At 40.6% G+C, this 19,764-nt stretch overlaps 1 protein-coding gene across 1 annotated transcript in view; it reads left to right on the forward strand.

The window, feature by feature from the left end:
• The window catches only part of nrxn2b (neurexin 2b), a 948,314-nt gene that overhangs the window by 208,330 nt on the left and 720,220 nt on the right, over positions 1–19,764 (forward strand). The gene's annotated exons all lie outside the window — the stretch shown is intronic.

Consider the following 19,764-nt stretch of genomic DNA (forward strand, 5'->3'; position numbering starts at 1 on the left):
TGCCCATTCAACGGTCTGATAAGCATCTACTGGCCTACCAGCAGGAGGAGCAGTTCCTTACTCCCCCATACTTACAGGCTGATAAGTAGTGTTGGGACAACGTAGCTAAGCAGTTAGATGGCGGAACAAAAATCGCCATCTCTTGGGCTCCGTAAATAAAGCAAATGCTTCATGGAGCTTCGTTGTCCCAACACTATTGATAAGCGCTGATGAACACCTATGAAAATGGACGAACTACAGTCAAATCATGTGAAGGATGCGAGTTATTTGGTATGTTTTGTTGGGGTCTCAGAGTCTAAAACAGTCATAATACTGCAGAGTTTATTTATACAGGTAGAATGTTTTAAAATTAGGCATTTTTCTTTTGTCCTACTTAGAAATTTGGGTTTGATTCTTTGTATAACATGGCCCTTGACAAGCAGATACATGCCCACAGGCCACACAGACTTTCCTAAAAAACCTCCACTACAGAGGCATTCATGGCCAAAGGAAAGTATCCCATTGAGAAAACCACTATCTTTTTCAATTTTCGCCTCTCCCCTGGTCAGATAAAGCTCTTTGCTTTCGTTAAGACACACTGTATAATTGCATATAATTGGATTTAGCAGTTCAATGACCTTGTGGTCAGTTTGTTGGACATGACAGCAGATAGCCTCCGAGGGAAAGAGAGAGGGATGTGTACTTGTACACATCAGTGAATATGTTTTAGACTTTTGAGAGACATGATGATCCAGACAAGTCATGTCAGTTTGATCCCTGGCGACCTGATGTCAGATATTTAACAAGTGGTCTTTAGCTAGTCCTGACATAGCAGTGCACACGTCCTGACTATTTAACACATGCAAATGTTATCACTCTTGTGGATCACCAGAATCAATCTTTTTATAGTGTCACATAATAAGAAGTTCTAATAAGCAAAGGAGAGCAATGGAAGGCCGCAGGGGATTTGAGTTCTTTGTGCCTCGAGCCGGCACATTAGCATTCATAAAGTAGCATGGATTAGAGCGGTAATCCTCAGGAAGCTTGTTTTTCTTTTTCTGATTTCCGCGATATCTTTGGTGCTAACCAGTCATGGCTTTGGTGTTTTTACACTGCACTGCACAGACTGTATTTATATCAAGAAGTGGAGTTGGTACTAAGACTATGTCTTTTTCGGCTGTTCTTTGGCACTCTTTTACTTTTCAGTTTCAGTTGCAGTGACGTTTACTCTTCATGCTGTTACAGCCCATTCAAATAGGAACAATAGCTTTTCATACCCCACCAATGGCAGAGTTTTGTTATGTTTTTGCATCACAAAAAGCCACCAGTTAGTTCTATTAAATTTGGGGAAAATAGTTGAAAGAGTACAATAAAAGCACCATGCCAATACCAATACTGGCATAGTTCCGTAAAAGTTCTGTAAAAATGTGACGCACTGAAGTTAATGTGATTTTAAGTAACATAACTTGTTTACTTTTGGTTTCTGGGACACGAACCTCAGTCTCCTGGTTGAAAGCCCTGGATTTGTTTAATGGGCTGATAACGATCTACTGGTCTACCAGCAGGTGGAGCAGGCCCCTTCCCCCTATATTTATAGGCTGATAAACTGCCTATTCAATACACTGACTGCAGTCAAATTGGCTGGATTAGTATCCAATAAAAGCCTGCAATGAAAAACTCCACTGGAAGCAGCTTCCTTCATAAGTGTCTTATCTGCCCTCTTCAACTTGTAAACTGGTGACCAAGTAATGACCCCCTGCCATTACACACAGTCAGGGACAAAGGCACTATATTTAGGGGTCTCTCTCTCTCATGTGCTTTTGAGCCACTAATCCAGTTTCCTCTGGGCTCCCTGGGGATGAGCTGATCCACCAGCAACTGGTATTCAGCTGCATATACACTGCTGGGATCGACTGCCATGGAGGGGATGAGGGCATTGAGTGCCAAATAGCTGGTGACTCAGGAAGCACCAAGTCCCTCTGATCTATCGCCAGACCTCTATGAGGAGGTGGAGGTAGTGGGCGGAGGGTGGGATCGCGGATCAGGGCAGTCGGGCTGCACACCTCCTGAATCTGAATGAAAATAATGCTTTGTGTCAAGCAACCTACAGCTCTATGCTTCCCTTTCTTTTCTTTTTTTTGTTGGGGGGGGGGCAAAAAAATGCAAAGGATGCAAAAATAGCCCACAGATTGAGTGGTTTTCTTAAAGAGCTGTCGTGGGGCTCGAAACAGCACGGCGGATCTGAGGATGAAGTCGTGACAGATGGGATCAGTGGAGTCTGGCAAAACAGCCCTATCCGATTTAAGCATTCCTACACTGTATGAGTGGTGGCCAAAATAATGGTGGTGGTGGTGGTGAGGATTCTGGCGGCGGCAGACATGACTGTATTTATTCTGCGTACAGTATCAAAGTCCTCAGGGCAATGGCAAAAGTACACCTTTGCACACTAGAGTCCGACAGATATGGGATTTTTGAGACTGATACTGATTTTAGAGTTGGGAAATTCCTCGATAAGAGGTATGGTGGCTGATATAGTAATATTTTGAGCTGATTTTTCACTATTCTGCAAATGTACCCAGAGCTACTTTCTCAAACATTTTTATATAGTTCATCAAATAATATTTAACATATATTAAAATCTTTATTTTATTACATATTATTTTACATATACAAAAAAATGTATTACGGTATATTATCAGACAATTCTATAAATGACAACTGAGAAAATAAAGAGTAAATAGGAATGAACTTAATAGCCAAATAAACATCATTACTGCTCAGTGTCAGTCAATTGCTGACTATTAAAAAAAGAATAATTAAATTAATAATGAACACTATTCAAGAAGTTATCTAACCTTAACGACAGAAGAGGTCGTGTGTCAATACCACCCATTATGACGCGTAAGTACGTATCGCGGTTCCCGTTTTGCGACAGCGGCACATTCTAAAAATAGCACACTTCGTTGTACATACACGTATGTTTTGCGGTTGTAAAAAAGGCTGCAGTTTTTGTGGATTTATGTTATTAAACCACTGACTTAGGTTTAGGGCAAAAAACTTCCTGGTTAGGCGTTATAGAAGACAGTTTAAACAGTAAGTAAATGTATGTAAATGTCAGAAGGGAAGTAGTTATGAGGGTCATGTAACTGCCGCAAGTTATAGAAATAATATAAGTTACGTTCATAAATGTGATTCACGTAATTTAAGTCAAAAATTGTTTACTTTTGTTTTCACATGGGATGCAAACCCTGCTCTCCAACACAGAGTGAAAGCTCGCCATTTGTTCAACCCATCCACCACCCAAACATCCAACTGAATGTGTGAATCCGCCATTTTAACTTCACTTTGCCAATAACTACTTCATTATCAAGATGGCAGTGGATGCATTGCAGCGGATGGTAAAATACGTAAATATAGCTCGTATTTTGCTACCTGTACACACAACCTATATTGATGTTTTTGAAGAGGGAACAGGCTAAATCACGGCAAGCAACATTTTCTGGATCAATTTAATGTGAAACTTTTTTTTTTCAAACGGCACATATCGGAAAGCATATACACCGATACGGATATGCCTTTGGTATGCCAATATCGGCCGATAATATCTGTCCACTGATATATCTGTCGGGGTGTAACACACTCATTGGATGTGGCTATGAGATAACATTGACTACTTGCACCTGAGGCTTGTGTTGGTCTCGAGAGAACTCTTTGGGGTCCTCCAATCAGTTTTTTCTTGTTATTCTATGATAGCCAGGTGCCAGGAGTTTGATTTTGTACAAGTTCTATTTTGATTTGCCTGTTTTTTGATGATATTTGATGCTAATTAATGCAGGTCTGCGTTCGTTCCACTCGTCTACACTTCATCAGTGTTGTTATGTACACTGATAAATGCTTACAGTTAAACAATACAGCCTTGGCAATGTGGATTTAATGGGCTACAGGATTCCTGACTATATAAAAAGGATTTACCCGCTAAAGGTAATTTCACTGCAGTGGGAAGATTTATGGAAGGGTTAGGTGTACCTAAAATCTCTGCTGAGTTTACTTCTGTGGGCAATGAAGCAGGAGACGGTATTTTTTTTTGTGAATTTCATTACAGATTCTTAATATAATTACTGAATTCTCTTACTAGGTTTTAAAACCTTATTCAAATGCAAATCCCCCTTGACTTTTTAGAGTGGAGCATTATGTATTTGGTGGATAATGTAATAAAAACACACAATGGCAATCTTAATTGCTTGCAGAGACACTGACAGGGAAAAGTGAGCGCTGCAGTGAGGAATGAAAAAAAAAGAAGAGGGGATGATGGAGGTTAGGAAACGGGGTGAAGGAAAGGGGGAAAAAAGAGTACAAAGAAGACATCATCAATAGAGGAAGAAAGACAAAGAGAGAGAGGAGGGGAATGTGAAGCAGAAAACACCAGTATGGCCATCGTCATGGTAGAAAAGATACTGGAGCCAGTTGCCATGCCAACAAGGGTCGGGCTGCAGCATCTCATGCATTTGTCCACAGAAGGGCCTAAAAAGTGATGAGTGACTTTCAAGAGCAACAAAACTTGTGAAGAAAACAATTGAAAAAGAAATGGATTCGTGTCAGTCTTTCCTCTTTCACCTAAACGTTCTTGGGCCGACTTTAGTAGCTCATATATTTCCGGGAAATATAGCTGACACTTCAAGGTGGAACACTCACACATATCGCTAAAGGAAAAAATTATTAATGAAGGCAATGAAGGGCTTTAGGCATTTCCAGGCAGGTGGCATGATGAGCAGAAATATGGGTTCTGCTTAACCTCTGCTCCGCTAGTTACGTTTATGTGTAACTTTTTTTTGTATTAAACCCCCTGATACTCCCTCACAAATAGGCACACACTTGTTTTTTGTTTCCTTTTTGTCTCTTTAGTTGAGGTTTTTCTCAGCGCCCGTCATACGTGAAACCCCATTCCAAACAGAGCCGGGCTATTTCACAGCACAGCGGCACCAGACGTCTCCTACATTGTGTTTAACATTGTTGAAATATTTGTTTACAAGGTTCAGTGCCGTTTAATTTTCTTGTGATCAGCTCTCTCTCTCTTCTCTTTCTCCCTCTCTTTAGCTCCTTCTGCTCGCTCGAACTCAGGAGCCCTTTTGTTTGAATATGCAGAGGACTTCTCGCTCGCTGGTATTTGTTCAGTTTGCCTAATTAGAGTTTGGCGAGATGAAAGCAAGCAGCAGGGCTTTTTGCTCAGCAGCTGAAACTAAACGAGATACTGTTGTGACTCCGGGAAAAAACAACTTGGGATTTGTTGTTTCCTTAATTTAGGTTTGAGCTCTGCCATTTTATGGAATGTCTTTGCTTTCAAAAGACTCTTGTCTGTTCATTGTTTTTTATTGTATTTACATATTAAGACAACTTCTCATTTCTTTTCACATTTGTTTGACATTTTTCTTTTGACATTTCACATTGACTGAGCACACACACTCTCAAATTGGAAATTAAAAAAGAAAAAAGTTCCCGGTCTCAAGACTCTCCTTTCTACAGTGGCCCTGAGAGCTCACAGCGCTGCAACTTAAGAAAATACACCCGCAAACTGAGAAAACATCTTCATCATTTTGACAACACAAGCGCAGCATTTTGAAAATGCACTGTAAAGACTACAACATAACAGAAGTGTTTCCAGATGACACTTAAAAGTGATGCACATGCGGACTAGCGCTAGAGTGCTAACGTTAGCAGCCGATCGATAGCGTGCTAGCGTTAGCGGGCTAGCAAGACCAAGACCAACTAAAACGTGTATCATTCATTTATTTGATTTGTTTAACTGCAATGTAATTGATACGGGCTTGCGGGCTAACACTATGTATCACCTTATAACATGAAAATATAATTTTTCTTGAAATAACGTGATAATATCACAAGCGTGTCCAGACATGTGCATCACTTTTAAGTGTCCTCTTGAAACACTTCTGTTGTCAAATTGATGAAAATGTTTTTTCAATTTGCTTGTGTTTTGTGTCTTTGCACAATGTATGTATTTGCTTGTGTATTTGTATGTGTTTTCTTAAGCTCTCAGGGCCACAGTACCTTTCTTTTATTTCTTGAAAATAGCTGAATGAATAAAAATAATAATGATTAATCTATTCAAGAGCAAATATTCACACGATTTTTTTGCACAATTCACACAATTTCTTCAGCCCCATTTTATTCACTACTGTGTAGCAAGGAAACCCCATTAAAGGGACTCTATATCGCAGTTGAATCATGCTGCGTCTTGTTCCCCACAAAGAGGATTCCAGTTTCCAAAAAACAGGCTCATGAATTATGAATACATTTGTTTCACGATTCCCATTAATTTCGCTATAATTATCCAACTCTCTCTCAAATGACTGAACTTCCAGGAGCACTGCAGATTCCATGGTCTAATGGTGTTTACCCGACCCAATGAGCTAAATGTAGTTAGCGAATCGTCTCAGTTGGAAGACATTAATTTTCCATTATGGGATGTTGTTGTAGTTACCTGCTGGGACCCACCCCCCGATACAAGGCGGGAAGTCGCCCTGTCAAAACCTCACGGGAAGCCACATTTCCAGGAAAGTCATTACGATTTTATTTTTTTCCCTAACACGAAAGTACAGTTCACCGCCGTGCCGTTAGTGGAGGGGAACAGGATGTGTGCTCTAAACGCTGGCTGAAGGGAGAAAATTGTCAAAATGAAACATTAAACATCAACAAACGCTCAAGGCAAGGTGCTATTTTGCACTAATGTCCCTGTAGATTACTTTGCCTTGACTTGAGCTTCCATGGCTCAGAGGACTAGGGGATTTTGTTGTTTTTACTTTATCTCACTGACGCAGGTTTACTTCTGCGATAGAGGCAACAATGATATAAAAGAAGTGATTGAAGAGAAGTTTTACGACTAAAGATGGCTGGTAATTCCTTTTGTATCTTCCTTTATTTTGAAATGATCTCCTTTATTTGTAGATATTGGGACATGTCACTAATAGATTAAAGTTTTTATTACCTTTTCATTCTGGATATCTTCCAGACTTAAAACTACAAAAAAAGGACTTTAAATGATGCTTTTGGTAGGTTTTGTGTGTGTGCAGGGTTGATGCATTTTCATGGTTTTCTACATTAGAAAAGCAGTTTGCTTGCATGTGTTAATCATCCACTTGAGCGCTGGCTTCCTTCCTTCCGCCAGTGCTGCCATTCTCTAATTCACATCTGACGTTGCAATTACAGCTTCCAACATCCCAGAAGGGGGGGGGCAAGAAAAAACGTAGAGGACGCCATGCATTTTGTTGCCCACTCCCCACTTTTAGCTTCCCTAATGAGCAGGGTCCAGAAGTGGCAATCAGAAGCATTCATTCCATGAAATTGAGTGTGGAAAGAGGGCGGATGGAGCAGTTGGGGAACAGTTGTAGGATGCATCTGCAGCACTGGCAGTTGGAGATTAGGAAGAGGAGAGGAAGGACAGATGGATACTGTGAGAGAGGACACCAGATCTCAGTGGGGACTAATGATTAGTTTTGACCTTATAAATGAAAGGAAAATAGAGGTCAGACATAAAATTTATTGGTTCTCACTAGATGGATCCAGCATGGTTCGTTCAGGCCAGAAGCTTGTGGAATTCGAAGCTCGCTATTAGGGATAGAAAAAATTTAAGCAATTTCTTTAACCGATAGTCAGCTGCCTTAACAATTATAGGGTAATCAATAATATTTCGGCAAACATTTCTTCCAATTAAAAAAACGAGTTTTAACGAATTATATGACCTATATTAGTTGCAAAACAAGAGTACATTACGATGTAAAAGAACCCCCAAATGACTTGGCTGATTAACTTAATTACAAAAAATAATGACTTTTAATTTAAAACTGCGGACCTCCCACCGTCACTATTCACAAACCTCCAATTAATAGACATGGCAAAGAGCTGCACAACCTCCAGTTTCAGTATATTAATTTGAGAAAATACACATTTTAAAGTTGTCTCTTTATCGTCTTACAGACGGACCTGATAAAGCATGAATTCTGACTTTTGAAACATCTACATCATGTTGTAGTTATTTCTGCATCTCTTTTATCCATTACTTACAATTATATGAAAGCAAAATCACTTTATTTTGGGTAGTAATTGTAACAGTCATCCAGCGAGTGTGCCTCCAGATGATATTATTATCCAGACATAATGGTGTTTGGTTTTCGGAGGTACCTGGTACTTCTGTAACAGGCAAAAAGCAGCGATAGTGGTGATTTTGGCCAAGATTGATGAGGAAAAGTCGAACAAATGATTGACTTTAACCCAGGACGAACCAAAGTATGAAAACAAAAGTAAATTACTTTTTACGTATGACGTTTTTTACGTAACTTCTGTGGCTCACGTCACACTCAAACTACTTCACTTACGGCATTTACATACATTTATTTACATTATTTGCATTTATTTTTTTTCCCTAAACCTAGTAGTTTTGTAGCCTAAATCAGTAGTTCTCAACCTTTTTGAGTCGCGGCCCCCAATTTAACATGCATGTTGTCCGTGACCCCCGCTCACTGAACAGAATCTCACACGCACAGTTCAGATCACCCAAAAAAGGAAACAAAATGACCAAAAAAAGACACAAATTGACCACAAAATGATCAAAAAAGACACAAAATGACCAAAAAAGACACAAATTGACCAAAAAAGACACAAAATGACCCAAAAAAGAAACAAAATAACCAAAAAAACCCCACAAAATGACCAAAAAGCACACAAAATGACCAAAAAAAAGACATTAAGTGACCAAAAACACATTAACACATGAACACTTTAACACAGTGGAGACAGAGCTGACTTCCAAAATGATTTGGCGACCCCTAGAAACCATCTCGCGACCCCAATTGGGGTCCCGACCCCAAGGTTGAGAATAGCTGGCCTAAATTCACAGAAACTGCAGCCGCTTTAACAACCGCAAACTGTACATGTATGTATAATGACATATAATAATTATTTTATTATTTTTATTGCTGTACCGTGAGCCACGAAACGATCATATGTGTGGTAATGGGTGGTACTGACAAACTGTCAATTCACTTATTTAAGTTGGAGATATTGTTGATGTGTCACCATGCCCTTACAGTGTGTGTGCTACCAAACACACCTGTAACTCTCATTAAAACAAGTAACAGTCTCCACCTAGTGGCAATGCTACATACTACATCAAATCTACACAACATTTCCTGACACTTCCACCACTATTGCCTTGTCTTCTACATTATCGTTTAATATATTTTTAATTGGTTAAATCATTAACCGCAATTAACTGCTAATCTATTATTTATTGACGGCCCTATTTGCTATACTACACACTTTGCTTCGAGCGTTGGTTGAGCCCCTCCTTTGAAGTGAATGCAGTAGGGTTTTATGAAAGAGCTAGTAAAACATTCAGGCTCCTTTGAGTATATTTAGTTTGTCTTGTGCAAATTAGCATAAGTGAAGAAATCATCAACATCCCTTCTGTGTGTTAGCCTCGATGGCTAAAACATTAAATTAGTCAAAATTCTCCAGCTCGACATATGGAGGACCTATTTATTTATGAACTGTTTAATTAAGATGGAACGGCAACTGTTCAGATCTCTACCCCTCACCAATCTCCAGCACTCTGATTTATTTTTCCAGACATATCCCATGACATATTAGCTGTGTTTTAATGAACAAAATGTGTGAGTCAAAGTGATTCACTCAGCGTTATGCAGTTAATTAGGGGATGTGGGGGAGCATAATATCTCGATATGAGATATTTTCCCTTGTAAGACTCAACTATGATCTCCCCACGTACAGAATAGACACTTATTAAGCCAATAAACAACACTCAAAGTGTTTGCAATATGGGTAAGCCCTTGCTGAAAGAAAAGCTTGCACCCACAATTTAGTATGAAATGTTCATGTTTTAAATCTTTTATTTTGCAGTATATTACGCCAGCGCTTACATTAATTATAAAACACCAAAGTTGGAGCCAGAAACTAAGCGGACAAGAATGTTTTGTATTATCTGTCATGGCAGCATTGCTTTGAATATTATCTGTCTGCAAACCTTGGCATGTGCAATCATAATTATGTAGTGTGGCTCTGTCTAATTGTAACTTTGAATAGTAAATCATGCCATTTGACAGGCTTCCAAACAACTTAGTGCATCGCTCCTGACAGATGATGGCTGTTGCTGCTGTGTAAAGTGGAAAGTGACCATAAAGATTTAATGCTTCACTCGCTCAGCTTAAGTGCCTTGCCTGGGGTCAACAGTTCCCTGTGGTATTTCCAAGGAAATCAAATGCACACACACACACATACACACACTCAGAGAGAATTTCTGTAAAAGGAGTAAATTTTTTATTCAGATACCTTGAGAATCTAGGGCATTCTGCCAGAAACCAACTCACCAAACTAAGAAATAAACATGTTTTAATATGTTTTTGCTATATTCAGTGCATATAGTCTTTGGAATCCTGTATAGTTTATGGGTAACTTTATTTGCCATGGTGCTGGAAATTCCCAGATTGCCTGTCGACCTTCTTTGTATTCAGTGCATTGTACAGCCAGTGTAAAAAAAAAGTGAAAAAAGCCCTTTTTTCTTCATTGTCGCCAGCTTCCCACTGGTCAGAAGCAATCAGAATTGTGTTGCTGTGCTGCGGTACTATTTGAGAATAAAGCTCTGTAATATCTAATGAGTCCTGTACTCTACACAACATAAAAGTCCCAGCCACAAGCGGTAAATGCTGTAGCCAAGTATCTCAAAGTAATATCCCTCTCTAAATCTAGTGTACTCTTGTCTGTAGTGCCAAATACTCAACTCCTGTAGGTGTAGAGCTATAAAAATGACAAGTTTCTGAAACCCCTCCTGCAGCTGCTCATTATGTCCGAACACTTACAGATCTAACAGCCAAAACAAGACTTAATACACGGCTTCCATCAGTAGTTTGCACAGTGAGCAGGTTATGTGCGCCACTCTGACTACATTTATTACAAATACATGTATATATACAGTACAGTCCAAAAATGTGGACACACACCTTCTCATTCAATGTGTTTTCTTTATTTTCATGACTATTTACATTGTAGATTCTCACTGAAGGCATCAAAACTATGAATAAACACATATGGAATTATGTACTTAACAAAAAAGTGTGAAATAACTGAAAACATGTCTTGTATTTTAGATTCCTCAAAGTAACCACTCTTTGCTTACGAGAATATAAGACATGTTTTCAGTTATTTCACACTTTTTTGTTAAGTACATAATTCCACGTGTTCATTAATAGTTTTGATGAATCTACAATGTAAATAGTCATGAAAATAAATGAAACGCATTGAATGAGAAGGTGTGTCCAAACTTTTGGCCTGTACTGTATATACATAACGGAGAGTCACTAATTGGCCAATAGGTGTTGTGGCAAAGTCATTACTATGTTGGCATTGTGTCATAACAGCTTTCAAAATGTAGTGTTTGATTGAAACGTAACTTGGCCTATCGAACAGCACCATGCCAATTTGCCCAAAACAGAAAGATACAAAAAAGCCACACACACACACACACACACACACACACACACACACACCAACCGTTACACACCACCAGGTGGTTATTGCATGTTCACATCCAAGCTGCTGAAATAAGAGACTGGTCTCCCCTCAAAAAAGTCAATATCAGGCGTTTTTACATGCAGCACACAATACGACTCACATTTATGTTTTTACGTTCTGTCCTCCGCCGCCATTTTACAGATGAAGTGGTGATGATAGACAAGAGTTTAACGGCTGACTTCCACTCAGGAGAATGGGGTTCATTTCCCGTGTGAAAAAAAAGTAAATACTTTTGATGTAACGTTTTTTTACTTCTGTGGCTTGGTTCGTAAATCACACTTTTCTGCTTCTGTGGTTCATGTCACCCTTCACCACTTTTAGCATTTACGTACATTCATTTTAGTTTTTTTTTCCCTAAACCTATGTCAGTGGTTTTGTTGCATAAATTCAGAGAAACTGCAGCCTTTAGAACCGTGAACTGTAGGTGTATTTATAATGACATGTGTGCTATTTTTTTAACATTGTGCTGTCCCGTTGGCCACGAAACGCTCATATGTGTCTTTATGTATATATGTATATGTCTATTCTGTCGTTTAAGTTGGAGATCTTGTTGAGAGATAAACATTTTGCTCCAAGAACTTGACCAGTGTAGCCGCATGCAGAGAATCCAAACCTTTAAAACATCTGTTCAGGAGAGATGCTTTTATACAGTATATTTTTTCGTGGAAAACACAAGACAGTCTGCAGTGATCTGCAAATAGTATATACTGTACAAAAAAGCACATTAAACCAGACAGCTTTTTCAAGGAACACTAACTCAATTTCAGCACTAACAAAAGCTCAAACAAAGGACCAAAGCTTTTCCAGTCTTGGCATAGCTGTTTCACTGAGGGTCAGTCAAGGCTTCATCTCAGCATGCCTTGCTTTTCCTTTCTTTTTTCGCCAAAATATTATTAAGGAAATTTGATGTTATGCAGAGGAATGTGCGAACACGTCTTAGAATACACAGCATGTTCTACAGTTTATGACCAATGCAGAGTGTGTTCATTGTTCACACATATAGACTAAGAATCTAGGAGAGTGGTGTGCTGCTGTTCACTGTGTATGGGACCTGGTGTTGCAGCCTGGTGCTGCCTGCTGGGATACAGAGATTTAAAAGGCCCCCAGAGGTACTACAGAGAACGCTTGAGAAAAAAAAAGCACGACTTTGCAGATTTGTTGCCAGCTCGGGCACTATTGTTGTTTTAAAAGCCTTCTCATGGACTCCATATCGGGTCTGATCACAGCATCTGTATTGGCTTTTGAGCAATATTGAGCCCATCTGATTATTTTGTCAGCTGTCACGATTGTGTGCACTCATTTCTTTACAGCTCAGCGTTTGCAGCCATCTATGGTGCATGGTGTTTTACCACCAGCATGCCCTCGGCCCCTGGTTGGGCTCAAGTATAGAGAGTTCTGCAAGCAAAAAAAAACAACAAGTAACTTGAATTCCGTCCAACAGATGTACGGCAATGAAAATAAGCATTCAATGGAATACAGTTTATTCAGGTACTGAAGCAATAAACACAAGGCCAGAAAGAGGGTTAAGACATAAAAGAAGAAAAAACTTATTAGAAGTATTGGACTGGGACTCTGTATTGGCAGACACTAAGCAGAAAATGACTCAGATTAGGATCAGGTGGGCAAAACTTGATTGGAACATCCCTAATTGTAATTTAAAAAAAGGATCCAGTAGTAAGGACACAAATCGCATAACCCAAAATAAACCGATTCCTCGGATGTAATGCGACAACTACCTCAGAGCACAACAGTTCAGTTGGAGTGAAGTATGTACACATTACCCCTTTTCGACCAACGCAAACCTAGTTCTTTTGCTGTGCTGGTGCTGGTTTGCAGCTGCTTCAACTTGCTAACTGTCTCAGAACCTGTTTGCTTGTCTGTATACGTCTGGAAACGTCTCTGCTCTCTGTGACTATAATAACAACAATGGCGGACTATATTGTCTCTTTACAAATGTTGCGCCTGGCTTTGCGAGCCTTCATTGACATCCAAACAAGACATGTACAACACATTTGTTCTCCTCATCTTGAATGCTATGGACGGCGATTACATTTTTATTAACAATGAATGTCAGATGTTAATGTTAGACTTTGTTGTAAGCCAATGCTATTCGCTAACGCAAACCTTCTAGTGCTAGCCCGTATCAATCACATTGCAGTCTAACAAATCAAATCAAATCAAATCAAATGAATGATACACGTTTTAGTTGGTCTTGTTGGTCACAATAATTCCGCCCCAACCCCTGATGTAAGCAGAGCGCGGTTTAAGACCAGCAAAGAGTTGGTGCCACTCTGGAAGAGAGCCGGTTCTTTGGCTGTCGTAACCTGAAAAACTTGTTTTGAGATTAGGCCTCAGCTCCAAACCGGCCCTCAACCTGGTGTGTTGGTTGGTTACCCAACCTGGTAAGTGGTTGGTGGTTCAGGACCAGCAAAGACTTGGTGCCACTCTGGAACTAGTTTTCCTTGCCGAGGGCTGGTTCTTTGGCAGCCAAAAAACGAGGAACTGGTTTAAGATAAGGCACCGGCTCCGAACTGGCCATGGAACTGCCTTGGTCATAAAAGGGGTAATACAGAGATTTATAAGATGAAAAACACTACTATGTATCTGTGTGTGAACTTTTTTTTATTCTTTCTTAAAATCACAGCAAACTGCAGTCTATGACCCTACTGTACAGTAAGTGGCAGTGGGCCCAATGAGCATGACTTTCACTTGATTTCAAGTTATGTTAAAGTATAGCCATGTTTCTTCCTTCTGATACAGGGCAAGCTCTATGTTAATAATTCAAAGCATTGTAAGACATGGAAGCCTTTAACATCAGTCTATAACTCTCCGCAAGATTGTAGAGGCCTTCTTAGCCCCTTACCGCCCACTATCTCTTCCTTTCCCTCTCTCATAGAATAGATATCCACAATGAATTATTAAAGCACTTTAAATTCTGCCACAGTTTCTATATTACTTAAGCTGTGCAAAGACACTATGCATTATGGATCAGCCTACTGAGATGAATATTATTCACATTCAATCAGAACTATTTTCCCACATCTTTAAAGCAGATGTTTTTACAAATTGCCCTGGTTTGTTTCTGAGCCCTCGAGGGCTATGCCTGCACTTTTTTGGCAATGGGAGACATACAGCAATGATTACGCAGTGAAACTTTATCTGTGCCCAGGCCTAGTAAAAGCCAGTGATTTGTGGATGTGTCAAATGTTTTGGATATTGTGCTGTTTTATATCTCGTGCCAAGGGTGCACCCAGCAATAAGCTGCACATAAAACCATTTATTGTTCTTATTTTATACTTCATGACTTTTACACACTTGGATAGTTCTTGCTTTTAGGTAATGCTCGCTCCCACTAAAGTCATCAAAGCTGGTGCCATCAAGAAATATGTTTTAACTGACTACCATTTTGAGATATGCAAGTAAAAAAGGAGGGTTTTGTGTCAGTATGGCATGTGCCTTCAGGAGGCACGTAAAATGCGGTGGCCATATGCTGGTGAGAGTCCTTGGAGGATGATGCTATTTAACATGCCATCCAAGCACCGCGGGGGGCTTGAGAAGCAAACACATTCTTCCTTCTGGCTTAGACTATGTGTCCATCTGATGAACGAGGGATAGAGGAAGTGAGAGGAAGTGTGTTAGGGAAAGAAAGGGATAATGATGATGACTCCCATTTTTCTCTGTCCCTTCCAATTGTGTGTTGTTGTTGCTGCTGTTCTGAGAGCCAGCACATCTGTTCGTGTGTGTAGGATAATATGATGGAGTCATGTCTTACAAGGTCATCCAAGAACATGCTGTACCTGTTGAAGGCTGCTTTCAAAACAAGAAACCACATTATAGCCATGCACGAACTTCTAGGTGGTTGATACATTAAAGGTGCTGTTAACGACATTGATACAACAAAGTAAAACATACTCTGTGTGGGTTGTAATTCAAGGTTTTCGGTTCTTTGTTTTGGTAGCGGTCCCACTGCCTAGTTAATTGCTGTCACTAATTACTGTGCACTACCTAGGAAAAACCTGTGCTCATGCGGTAGCGCTAATAAGTTAGCGCTAATAACTACCGGGCTTCCATGACAGCACTTCTGTACCCTGGTAACATTGTCCAATCACCGGGGGTGGGACGATGTCGTCACAAAAGCTAGGTCAACCCAGTTAGGGTGAACTAACCCACAATAACACTATTAGCTCTATCGGCAGTGTTAGCACTGTTTACGTTGCTGATAACTCCATTAAAACGGAGTAATGTAAAAAGGCATTATCAGCCAGGTCGCATTGAGTGTCAGCTGACCCCCCATTCAACTGTTAGCTCTGTTAGCACCAATGATAATGCTGCCCGACCCACGGTGGTAGTATGGTGCAATAAGCTAACTCACCCTGGTGAGTGTAAGCTAACCCCATCCATCCATTTTCCTCCGCTTATCCGGGGCTGGGTCGCGGGGACAGCAGGCTAAGCAGGGCATTTCAGACGACCCTCTCCCCAGCCACAACGTTCAGCTCCTCCTGGGGGACCCGAGGCGTTCCCAGGCCAGGCAAGAGATATAATCCCTCCACCGTTTTTTTGGGTCTTTGCCAGGTCAACCCATTGAGTGTGAGCTTAACCCCTGTTAAACCTCCTGCTAGCCCTGTCAGCACTGTTAGCACCACTGATAATGCTGCCTGACCCACAGTGGCACTACAGTTTTATCAGCTAGGTATAATAGCTAAGTGTAAGATAACCCCTGTTAGCGCCATTAGCTCTGTCAGCACTGTCATTGATGTAAGCACCTCTGATAATGATGCCCAACCCATGGCGGTGGTACAACGTACAAGCTAACCCCCAATAACACTGTAAGCTAAGTTATAATTGAGAGCACTGTCAGCACTATTATCATGGCTAGCGTGGCTAACAGTGCTAGCCGCCTCCATGGTTGCTTGTGACGTTGCTTGAGAGCCATGTGTAGCCAATACCAACCAAGACTAAATGTGTCAATCAAACACCTTTAACGTAGTTCAATGCAAGTATCAGTCATATACTACAGTCATATAACCCTGATTGGCACGCCTGTCTTTGTCTGTATCACATAGTATATGGCAGTCTGGTGTATGGTGAAAAGTGCTTGAGCCGGCAACAGTCATTTTAATGAAATTGGTTGTTTGCAAAACAATAGTGGCCTGTGTTCATCAGACCTGAATGCAAAGAAGAAGAAAGTGGCAGCTGAGGGAAAAGAGAGCAGGAGGCAGCTGCAGCTGGCTGATGGAGGGCTGGATGTGGAGACGGGGAGCAAAGAAAAGGTGGAAGACAACAGAGGGGAAGACGAGTTGGCCAGATAAGACGTAAGCATGTCTCCTCTAATGGCAGAATTATGACCCTGCTCCATCTGCCACTCAATCATAACCAGCCAATCAGAGGCAGTTCCGTTAGGCACTCCCATCTGTACTCACCGCAGAATTAAGGATGTAATCAAATGCTCAGATGTCAAGGAGATAGGGAGAGTCATAGTTTGGGCTCGGGTTGTGGCACGTTCCCAGTGTGTGTGGCAAGTGGTGCTGCTTGTGGCTGTGGTAATTTGATTTGCGCTCCAATATTGATGCAGAATGGAAGTTAAGAGAGATGGCGCTTTTCCTTATGTCTGTTGTACTCTGATGTCTTACAGTGATCAGTAATTTCAATTTTAAGTCATGCTGCCTCTTCTCTGTCTCAAACCACTTGCTAGTGAAAGCCGTCACACCCTGATCAGAATCTGGCATGGAACGAGTCTGGCATCCTGTGTTTCTGCCAAGACAACAAAATGTGTGTGACGGGGTGTGTGTGTGTGTGTGTGTGTGTGTGTGTGTGTGTGTGTGTGGCTTTTTTGTGGCTTTCTGTTTTGGGCAAATTAAAGTTTGGCATGTGGCATGGATCAAATCACGACTTTCTAATTTCCTGATACGATACCTTGGAATGAATTTCTCCATGATTTCTGGCTTTTCTGTGACACTCCACAACACACCTGCCTGTGGATCTCTAGTTAGCACTGGCTGCTGTGAAGATGCCATTTGACAACTTGCTGCTATTTCTCCCTCTATTCCTCTGTTTTCTCACCTTTTCTTGTCTTCCTCTGCCATAAATATCGCGCCACTGTCTTTTGCCAGTCTGAGCTGGATGAGGCCCGGGTGGGGGGTTGGGGTATTTGAATGATTTGGTATGCAGCGACAGCACCGTTCTGTTTCATTGCAGGAGCCTTCGCCTTATCTCCTTAATGGATTATGAGCAAGGGAACAAAAACAGAGGGAGGCAGAGTGAGAATGATTGGACTCCCTGCAAAGGGCCGGCAGGAAACGGACTGCAGCTAGATAAATAAAACACTCTGCCTGTACATTTCCTCTGCCACAGAATCACAGATGTTATTAGGAAAGAAGACAATAGGAACAGCTTGTAGTCAAGAGTCATTTGTGCCTCTGTAGTCTTTGCATTCTGATTTACCTTCGTGTTTTCTGCATTCCTGCTGCAGCTAGCCCCTAGTTGTGTGTTAATTTGTTTTCTGAGACATTAGACACTATCTTTTTCCTGCAGGAGCTGTATGTTTAGGTAACCTTAGCTGTCAAGGACCTCAGTTAGCCAGTTCATAGTCTAAATGTCAATGCACAAACCTCACAGAGAAAAACCCTGGTATGTTTGTTGTGCATGGAGGTCTTGGCGTTAATTAGTGCTGTTTAAAGGTTGCCTCTCGTTTTTGCTGCTGCTGGAGTTCTAAAAATTTAACAGTAGCTGCAGTATAGTTACATTTCTCTAGAAAACAAGGTCATAGTATATGTAGATCAATACAGAACAACGCTATGAATCTCAAACATCAAGGATAAAATTCCAAATAGCTTCACATGTTTAATGGCTAATTCCTGTGTTGAATATTCATAAGATGCAGTCATCAGCGATTCTTTTCAAGTCTGAAGGGTCTTGTTAACAGCAGAATATTCTCTACATGTTGGACTGCTAGCTGTTAGATGATGATATTCCTAACAGAAGCAGAGCGCTCCAAGGCTGCACCGCTGCACTTCCTTGGTGGTGGAGGGTTAATTTGATTGAGCTGTTTGCTGGTAGTGCCAAGAGTCTTCCGTTTGAAATGGTATTGATCGATCAAAGACAGGTTGGCTTGAAACGCTCTGACCTTTTGGGACTTGTAGTCCAACAGACAGAATGCTGTTGATATTCTGTGCTGCCCGGGGTTAAATCCAATTTGCTTTAGCCATTCAGTTTATTTGGGAATAAACCTTGCCTCGGGCCGTAGTTAAGACCATGTTTAATTTTTTGTTCTAGGTCTGTTTCTCTGTTTTAAGGTTTGCTTCCAAGAATTCTATCCACAAGACAAGCAACCGTATGTTCACACTGCATGACCCCTGACAGTTGTGATGTTTCAACATAAAGAGAGCTATTATACATGCCATTGTGATTGTCAAGAGTAGAGCTATTATAAATGCCATTATGCTTTTAAACCATAGAGCTATTATATATGCTATTGTGATTGTAAACACTTCTGCTTTACCATTGTATACGTTTTCCTTTATATTCTAACAGTCGAGACAGGAGTGTGCATGCTAACACACACAGTTATGCAAGAAAAGCTCCCTGTGGTGGTGCTCCAAAGTCTCTCAAAGACTTATTTTTTTATTTTCATTCCATTTAGTTGAAGGAATTATCTTCAGTAGTTGGGAATTGTTGGGCTTGTTGCTTTTTTTAATGGCAAAGTGTGGTTGATTTTTCTGTGATGGATGATTGTGCTGCGAATGGATTGGATTACAGTTGTGTTTAACCAAAAGAGGGAGTATTTTGGTGACATTTGAGAAATCAGGACCTTGCCAATTTTTCTATGGCCTGAAAATTGTTCAGTTATAAATGTCATAATATTGTTTTTGTGCATGGTTTGTCAGACAATGTGAAATGATTAGCCCAGCACTGTGGACTCAACAGATATGGTTATCTTTCTTTTAAATCTTTAGATGTGCAGTTTTGGCAAGATGTTTGCACTATAGCCCACAGTAATGGATACAGTAAAAGAAACATTCTTGGGCTGTTGTGATGCTGCTGTTGGAATAATCTTTGGCTTTGGGTTTTTACAGGCATCAAAAAAGCATTTTGTTGTAGCATTTTTCCAGGTTTACCTTTGACCTTCTCTGTGTGAGACCTTGCAGAGCTGCGATTCTTTTCTCATGGTTTGTGTACAGTAGGAGATGA

Source organism: Centropristis striata, chromosome 17, assembly GCF_030273125.1.
Source record: "Centropristis striata isolate RG_2023a ecotype Rhode Island chromosome 17, C.striata_1.0, whole genome shotgun sequence".
Taxonomy (NCBI): domain Eukaryota; kingdom Metazoa; phylum Chordata; class Actinopteri; order Perciformes; family Serranidae; genus Centropristis; species Centropristis striata.